General features: G+C 37.0%; 1 long non-coding RNA gene across 1 annotated transcript in view; it reads right to left on the bottom strand.

The window, feature by feature from the left end:
- Window positions 1-1,596: 1,596 nt before the first annotated feature.
- The window catches only part of LOC131484089 (uncharacterized), a 28,483-nt gene continuing 20,368 nt past the window's right edge, over window positions 1,597-9,711 (bottom strand). The window contains exon 2 of the long non-coding RNA XR_009248014.1: window positions 1,597-1,860. This is a non-coding gene — a long non-coding RNA (uncharacterized LOC131484089). The remainder of the gene's footprint in view (window positions 1,861-9,711) is intronic.

The raw sequence follows: 9,711 nt of genomic DNA, 5'->3' as shown, positions 1-9,711 counted from the left end.
CTCTGTTCCTTTTTACATAGTTTGTATGAAAATATTATTAAACGAAATAAGTATAATCATGTGTGACTACTGTTGGTTTTGCATGGAATTCTAAGTTCTGAGAAGCTAGGGGATACACTAGTCTTATCACACCATGGTTTCTCCAGTGTTCGGCATATGTAAAGCTATTTAGCTAAACGTCTTGAAAAAGTATTGTATTCTGGGCACTAATCTAAGTATTTTGCCTCTATGTGCTCATTTAATATTTAGGATATCTCTTTGAGCCATTTCACAAATGAGAAAATAAACTGAAGGAAAGATAACGTAAGTAATTTGTTCAAGATTTAGTAGTTATTAAGTGGCAGGTTTAGAAGACATAATGTGTTATTCATAAATATTTTAATAGACAAATAAATTGTGAAAAATTACGTAAGAAGATGAAGCTACTTCCCTAATTTTGAAGTAAGGCATATATTTATGTGTATTATATATATATATATATACATATATTCAATTAATAAATATAAATATAAACCCTGAACAATGGAGACTTTCAAAGAATGAATTACTTAGGATGGCAATTTACTTTCTGTAGAATGTTGATATTTTCTATTCAGTCTCCATGGAAGGATTTCACTTTCAACTCATCATTAAAACAGATCAATGTAAACAACCTATCTATGAATAAAAAATGAATTATTTTATTCCCTGTATAAGGATGACTATCACAGAGACAGTTGGTATCACCTTGTGATGACCCATGATTGTAATTTGTAATTTGTAAGCTTTTCCTGGAAAGAGAAGGTGGCTGATTGCCACATCTAAAAATTTTTCTCGTGCCCTAATATTGTGAAGATTTGGAAAACCTGTTTTTCTTGGCTCTTTAGACACACTAAGTTCTACTTAAATTTTAAGGCTCAAAAACAAAACAAAACAAAAATTAAGATTCCATTCCCCAATGTGCAGGACAAAATGAAGAAATGATGAATTTACACTGTAGCTATAAAATATTATATAGAACCTCTGGTTTCTGCACCGTATAATTATATACCACCCCCTCCCTAAAGCAGAGGCAAGTAACTGTGTTTTCTTTGTAGAATTCTTGGCATCCTCACATCTATTCTGACAACAGAGGTATAGAAACTACAGTTCAGTGAAATTGAGCGTCTTGCCCAATGCCAATATCTCTTCAGGTCCAGTTTGGATAAGTAATGTCTTTCTCAACCGTATTTCACAATTTTTGCCTAATTTTCTTGGTTGCCATTAAAAATTTCATTGATCAATCCTTCCATAACTACATTTTAGAATTTTCATTTTATTATTTTTTAAAAATTTTTTTGATGTTTATTTCTGAGAGAGAGATAGAGCACAAGCAGGGGAGGGGCAGGGAGAGAGTGAGACACAGAATCCAAAACAGGCTCTGGGATCCAAGCTGTCAGCACAGAGCCCAACACGGGGCTGGAACCTATGAACCATGAGATCATGACCTGAGCTGAAGTCAGACGATTAACCGACTGAGCCACCCATGGGCCCCCATTTGAGAATTTAAAATGTTGCATTGCTTTCCCTGGAGAGCCCTTTATTTTTTTCCATCTTAGACAATGCAAAAAGAAAAACAGGGAAAATATCAGAATAATATTTACTTAAATGGTTTCATGAGTACTGTGTTGGGATAAACACTATAAATACATTGCTTGGAGCCGCTGCTGTGTACCTAGGCGATCACATGAGATGGTACAGAAGTTTGTTTGGAAATGTTCTGTGTAGGAAGCTGGGGAGGGGAGGAGAGGGACGATGTGGTTTTTGTTTTGCTTTGTTCCCAGACTTCAAGTCTTTAGCAGTCTCTCTGCTAATCAGCACGAAGGAGCCCACGAATCAGTACTGTCAACAGAAAAATCATCAGCTTTAAAAACAAGCATGAGGTCCCTGAATGCTTTAAACTGCCTCTTACCTTCTGCTATCATGGGAGGGAACCAACTCCACTCAGAGCTGTAATAATCGGTACTTTCCTTGGAGGAGCAGATGGTCTGGATGGGCCCATTCACAAGGGTTAGGTACTGCTTCAAATTAAAACCACAGTCCTCTCTATCTGTTATACAATTTTTAACTGTGTCTTCTCCATTATGTTGTGGGCATGAAACTCAACAGCACTCACTGGTTTGTTTTCACAGGACATTAAAGTGTTCTAGGTGTGAAATTCTGTGCCTTGTGCCAAATGGAGTTAACCATGAACAGTGACACTTTTCACCCATTGTCTTCAAGGGCTAAGCTTTTCCACACTCAAGATTTTTTTTTCCAGTCAACTGACTTTTATTCAATAAATACAATTTCAAATCAGCTCTAATTTAAATCAAATCTTTCTAACTTGCTACAGTGTCCCTGAAATTCTTAAATAAGATATAAAAATGTGTTTTTGATTTGGGGTTTAACTCATGAACAGATTTTGTTTTTCTAGTTTGAACATTATGCCCTTCAGGCTTACATTCTTAATGTCTCTAGATTGGTATACTGGTTTAGCTCTTTAATTTGCTCTTTTTGGGTAGTTTCTTAAAGTATAACTGACATACAACAAACTACACATATTTAAAGGGAACAACTTAAGTGACTGACATAGGTACAAACTTGTGGCATCATCAGCGCAATCTCAAAAATGACATATCCATCACGTGGAAAAACCTTCTGAAGTCCTTTCCGTTGCCTCTCCCCAGATTACCACCCATCCCCAGACAACTAGTGATTAACCTTTTGCAGTATACATGTGTTTTGGCTTGTGTCCTTTTGTTCAGCAAATTTATTTCAAAATTCATCCATGTTGTAGCGCATACTCCTTTTAATTTAATAGCTAAGAAGCATTCCATTGCATAAATATACCACAGCTTATATATCCATTCGCCAGACAATAGACACTTGGGTGGTTTCCGCTTCAGGCTTATTACAAATAAAGCCGCTATGATCATTTGTGCATATATATTTTTAAATTTATTTATTTACATTAAAGTTAGTTAACAAACGGCGTAGTATTGGTTTCAGGAGCAGAACCGGGTGCTCATCCCGGCAAGTGCCCTCTTTACTCCTCATCACCCATTTCATCCATCCCCCACCATGTCTTCTCCAACGATGCTCAGTTGGTTCTCTGTCATTTGTCAATGTATTTGCGTGAACATAATCTTTCATTTCTCTTGAGTCATATGTAGAAGTAGAAAGGCTGGATCATGTGGCAAGTATATGTATAACATTTTAAGAGTCTACCAAGCGGCTTTTCAAAGTGACTGTGCCATTTTACATCATCAAAATAGTATCCGCACATGCCTGTTTTTCCACATCTTTGTCAAAACTTGGTATGGTCATTCTTTCAAATGTTCAATATTTTAAAAGATGTGAACTTGTATTTCATGGCGGTTTTATTTTCATTTCCCTAAAAAGAGTAATGATGGTAAACATTTCTAAGTACTCGTATCTCCACATTTTCTATTATGAAATGCCTGTCTACCTATTTTATTCATTTTTATTGAGCTGCTTGTATTTGCTCATTATTGTTTTGACATCTGGAGATTCTGGATTTAAATCCTTTATCAGACATGCTTTGCAAAGTTTCTCCAGTTTTGGTCAGTATTTTCACTCTCCTCACAATGTCGTTTGAAGGGCAGTCCTTAATTTTGATGAAGTCTGCTTTATCAGATTGTCTTTTTTTTTTCTCTTTTATTGAGAGTGCTTTTGGTGTTGTATTCGAGAAAACTGGTCCTAAGTGAGGGTCTCTAAGTAGTTGCACTGTTGTCTTTTCATTCACATAATTATGTCGTCCGTGGCTGTTTTGCGTCGTGTTGGACATTTAGCAGGATCCCATTTAATGCCAGTCGCACCTTCTCCCCCTTAGAGTGACCAAATGTCTCCAGACATTTCTGAAAGTCCCCTGAGGGACAAAATCGCTCTTGTTGGAGAACCACCGGCTTAACCCAAGATCACATAATTTTTCTCCTACTTTCTTCAGGAAATGTTATAGTTTTCAGTTTTGAATTTATATAGATGATCCATTTTGAGGATTTCTGCATCTGGCGTGAAAAATGAATTCAAGTTCCTGGTTTTTTTGCACACGGATATTCAAATGTTCCAGCACCATTTGATTTAAAAAAATTCTTCAACCACTGAAGTGTCTTTATACCTTTATAAAAAATAGCTCTCGTTATATTTGTCAGTTTATATCTGTGCTCAGTTGTATTCCATGGTTCTATTTGTCTGTCAACATCAATACCAAACTATCTTTATTACTGTAGCTTTACAATAACCTGAAATTATCTCATTACGAATGAGCTCCCTTAAGGGACATGAATCAACATTGTACCTAGGGATGTTTCATAAAGTTACATTATTATTTACTTCTGTTTTCATGTTAATGGGCTAATTTCAGAAACTTAAAGTTGACATGGGTAAGTTTAAAACTGGTAGGTTAGGGGATTGATACAGACAAGATATTTAAAGTTGGGCATGTATGTCAACACCCTTGAAAATACCTTTGCAATTACATGTTGATGTCACAGATGACCATGAGAAGATGACCATCCAAGTACCCGTGTATGAAAGGGACAGTTGCACTGATGGATTATTGTCATCTCAGAAATCCTTCAGCATTGAAGAATGTGGTATCGGTGTAACGCATACTGAAACCAAAACAACTGGGGGTTATGAAGATCCTAATTTCATGTGCATAATAACGCACATGTGCGTAATAGCCGTGGATAACATATTTCCCAGAGATATCATGAATCTACTTGGTATTTTCTTTTCTTTTTTAATGTTTATTTTATTTTTGAGAGTGAGACAGACATAACGTGAGTTGGGGGAAGGTCAGAGAGAGAGGGAGACACAGAATCCCAGGCAGGCTCCAGGCTCTGAGGTGTCAGCACAGAGCCCGACGCGGGGCTCAAACCCATGAACATTATGGACCTGAGCTGAAGTTGGACACTTTTCCAAATGGCCACCCAGGCGCCCCAATCCACCTGATATTTTCTAAAGATGTTTCTGTATTCTGCTTAATCTACAGATTGAGTAACAAAATTATTTTGATTTCATCTTCATTGTGTTTTGGTTTCATGTTTAAGTCTTAATTAGAATTAAAGTGGAACTGAGGCTATTGAAGGTTTTTATCAATACCTACTGATATTTTCAAGACAAGCATGTGAAAAGCTTTGATTTTGTCGAAATTTCTGTTCCTTTTTAATTCAATTTAGAATCTACACAATCCCCAATAAACATTTGGTTAGATTTTTAAATTGAAGACATTTATTTTAATTTTTTTTTTCAACGTTTTTTATTTATTTTTTGGGACAGAGACAGAGCATGAACGGGGGAGGGGCAGAGAGAGAGGGAGACACAGAATCGGAAACAGGCTCCAGGCTCCGAGCCATCAGCCCAGAGCCCGACGCGGGGCTCGAACTCACGGACCGCGAGATCGTGACCTGGCTGAAGTCGGACGCTTAACCGACTGCGCCACCCAGGCGCCCCGACATTTATTTTAGAATGATGGACTCTAAGTCAATGTAGTTTAAATCTGAGTACTCACATTTCATTTGAGAGGCAGAACTCAATACTGGGCACTGAAATGATGGAATTTTAGATGTCACTTCCATATTAGTGCTGGATGCTTTGCTTGAGTAAATGTAATTTAAAAATAAATCTGACTCTCATGAAAATGAAAGAAGTACTATTGAACTTTCCCTTATCACTTCACAAGCTCCTTGAGGTATTGTTCTTAAATATTTTAAGAAGGGTGATTAGTTTGTTCAAAAAATAGTTCATGGTGGATCCAGTGGAGAATTGCTTAGTATTCTTTTTTTAACGTAAGGCACTTGGTAAAATTTATTAGGATTCTTCTCAAGATTTAGAGCCATTAGTTTTAAACAGAAAGAGACCTTAGGCTTTATCTAGTCCAATCTCTTCATTCTACAGATGACTAAGGTAAAAGAGTTCAAAATTGAATGATTAATTGGTAGCAGTTTGGTTTTTTTTTTTAATTTTTTTTTAACGTTTATTTATTTTTGAGACAGAGAGAGAGCATGAATGGGGGAGGGGCAGAGAGAGAGAGGGAGACACAGAATCGGAAGCAGGCTCCAGGCTCCGAGCCATCAGCCCAGAGCCCGACGCGGGGCTTGAAGTCACGGACCGCGAGATCGTGACCTGAGCTGAAGTTGGCCGCTCAACTGACTGAGCCACCCAGGCACCAATATCATTGATATTCTTATCATTTGTTTTAATTTAGCCAGCAGGACCTCCTTTAGCCCAGTGAGAGTTTATATAAAGCCTGATATGTAATCTTTAAAAATGGGGCTACTTTTCTGAATCAATTATAGGATTCTTGCTCACTTAGGTTCCCTGTTGCTTTATGCCTGTCCTTGAGCCATTTATGGGGAGCCTAAAGAATCTTGGAATATAGTTTGAAAACCACAATTGGGAGTCCTATTCTTTGGTTTTATGAACAAGGAATTTGTGACCCAAATTGGATAAGCAATTTCACCACAGAAAAAGAGCGAGAATAAGTTCTTGTTCTATTCAATGACTTCTCATCCTATACATATTCTATGAAATTAGAGCACTCTCTGGATTATGTCGTATGTCAGAGTTTCTGGCAATGAGACAGATTTTTTAACTTGCATGTTCTTTAAATAGTTCATTATATTTTATAAGGTATACTTTTTTCAAAATCATGAAAGAATGTAGGTGAGTTAAAATTTAGGGGAGCCCGGGTGTCACTCGATTGAGTACCCAACTTTGGCTCAGGTCACAATCTTACGGTTCATAGGTTTGAGCCCCATGTCAGGCTCTGTGCTGACAGCTTGGGGTCTGGAGCCGGCCTGGGATTCTGTGCCTCCCTCTCTCTCCTCCCTTCCCCTGCTCACACTGTCTCTCTCTCAAAAATAAACATGAAAAAAATATTTATAAAATAGGTTTGCGTAATATGAATTTGTTGTGCAGAATTCCTGCTTTGGTGTTAAACCTAAAAGATAAGTAACACCTTTCAAATCAGTCACATTCAGCCCATTGCAGATAACTTTGCACATGAAGCTGAAAAGGTAATACACATGTGAACTTTGATACAGATGATTGTCAACTGACTCTACTGTCATTGACAATACAGCCAGTTATCCTTGGGACTTGTTCAGGACTGAAGAAATTCAATTCTGTCATTGGAACAGAAGCCTTGCCACATGGCTTCTACCCATTTTTCTCATTAATGACACATTTTCTCCCAAATGATATTCTAATGGTCCACATACAATATATAGAAGAGAGACAGTATAATAGTTATTGAGAGATGCTTATTTGAATTTATACCAAACATTTAAATTTTATAGTAACCAAGCAATTTAAATTTTTATAAGGCTCATATGGAACTGAGGCTCAAAAATAGCTGAGAAACATATATTACAAGTAATAGCCTGCAACAAGCATTTATCTTCCTCTCTGAGGCGATGCAGGATGACTCAGAAAGAAGTCTTGCTCTTAAGAAAGAAAAACAAAAAATACTGTAACCATTAAGTGTTCTACTTCTTCTTTAAAAAATCCCAAACAAACAACATCTATTTTTTAAAATGCAGAGTACACTACACATACAGAAAATGCAAGAAAACGTGAAGTTGCAGGTTGATAAATCGTCACAATGAAAATATCCATGTCACCACCACCAAGATCAAGAGCTAGAAGTTTGCCAGTACCTTGAGAAGCTTTCCTGTTGTGTCTTTCTCCTGTGCACTAAAGAAATTACAATCTTGATGTTCCTGGAAGCTATGTCACTGGCCCTCCGCCCCCCATGCCTACCGCCAGTTTTTAGTTTAGGCACATCACATGTATCTCTTCACAATACACTTTAGTATTGTATGCATGCTTGCATTTATACATATTATACATAGAGAGGTATTTATTGCTGTATACGTGGAATCATTCAGTGTATTACTTTTCCTTTTCTTCCACCCAATATTTTCCTTGTGGAACCAATTGTGTCATTGGAGGTAGATATAGTCTATTCATTTTTATAATCTCTATATTATTATACTGCTGAATTAAGCATAATACATCTGGCTGGGAATTCATGGTTTATTTTGTTGTTGTTGTTGTTGTTGTTGTTGTTGTTGTTGTTGTTTTTGGGGTTTGTTTTGTTTTCTTTTGTTTCATTTTTAGTCATTACAAGCAATAGTCTGATAAACATTCTTGTGTGTGTCCCTCAGGGCATATCCTGATGTACTTCTGTTAGTTATGTACCTGGAGTGGAAGTGATGAGTCAGTAAATTTGTATTTTAACGTATGTAGATGATGCCAAAGGATTTTCCAGAGGTGATGCACATGGGTATGAAGGTTTCCATTTATGCACATATTGGCTAAGAGTTTACATTCTCAGTCTTTTGGGCTTAAGCACCCTCTTGCATATCTTACTGTGGATTAAGTTTGCAACTATGCAATGCCTAATACTGTGGGCACAACATTTCTCAACATATTAGTACATTCTTTTTTTTAAGTTTTATTTATTTATTTATTTTTTTTTTTAATTTTTTTTTTTTTCAGCGTTTTTTATTTATTTTTGGGACAGAGAGAGACAGAGCATGAACGGGGGAGGGGCAGAGAGAGAGGGAGACACAGAATCGGAAACAGGCTCCAGGCTCCGAGCCATCAGCCCAGAGCCTGACGCGGGGCTCGAACTCACGGACCGCGAGATCGTGACCTGGCTGAAGTCGGACGCTTAACCGACTGCGCCACCCAGGCGCCCCAAGTTTTATTTATTTTGAGAGAGAGAGAGAGAGAGAGAGAGAGAGCGAGAGCGTGCACACACAAGTGGGGGAGGGGCAGAGAGAGAGGGAGAGAGAGAATACCAAGCAGGCTCTGCACTGTCAGCACAGAGCCTAATTTGGGGCTCAGTCCCATGAACTGTGAGATTATGACCTGAGCTGAAATCAAGAGTCAGACGCTGAACTGACTGAGCTACCCAGGTGCCCCAACACACTAATAAATACTTAAAGGAGAGTTATTGCAATAGATACAAAATGTCAATATTCATATATGTTCATAATAAAGACTCTCTGCATATATGTTCATAATAAAGACTCTCTGTAAGCAAGGACTAGATGACACATATTTAGATCTTATAAAGGCAATACACAATTTGTGAAATGTTGGAAAGTTTCTTTTTTTGAAAACAGAACTGTATTAGGGACCATCACTTCAACCATCATACTGAAAGCACCAGCAAGTGAACAAATATAAGAAAATAAATAAATGGCATAATAAGAGTAATAAAAATAGTAAAGCAAACATTATTCACAGATGACATAATTGTAAACATAATAATTCCAAAATCTACAAATAGATTTTTAGGAAGTTTTGCAAAATAGTTTGATACGGGAAAAATCAAAAGAAAAAGAAATAGTTGTTTTAAGTGAAAACTAATCTTAAATAAAACTTAAATAAAATTTTAAATGTATCATTTTAAAATCTTAATATAAGGGGCTGGAACAGAGGAAGGGACAAACAGAGTACAGAGAATTTTTAAAGTAGTAAATCTACTCCGCGTATTGTAATAGTGGACATTACATGTCATTATACATTAGTTCAAACCCATAGAATGTACAGCACCAAGAATGAACCCTAATATAAACTTCAGACTTTGGTAATAATGATGTGTCAGTACAGTTCATCAACTGTAACAAATTTATCACCCTTGTGCAGGGTGTTGATAATGAGGGAGGTTAC

The sequence above is a fragment of the Neofelis nebulosa genome, chromosome 8, assembly GCF_028018385.1.
Source record: "Neofelis nebulosa isolate mNeoNeb1 chromosome 8, mNeoNeb1.pri, whole genome shotgun sequence".
NCBI lineage: Eukaryota > Metazoa > Chordata > Mammalia > Carnivora > Felidae > Neofelis > Neofelis nebulosa.
The sequence above is the reverse complement of the archived record's forward strand: the minus strand, read 5'-3'. Positions and strand labels throughout refer to the sequence as shown.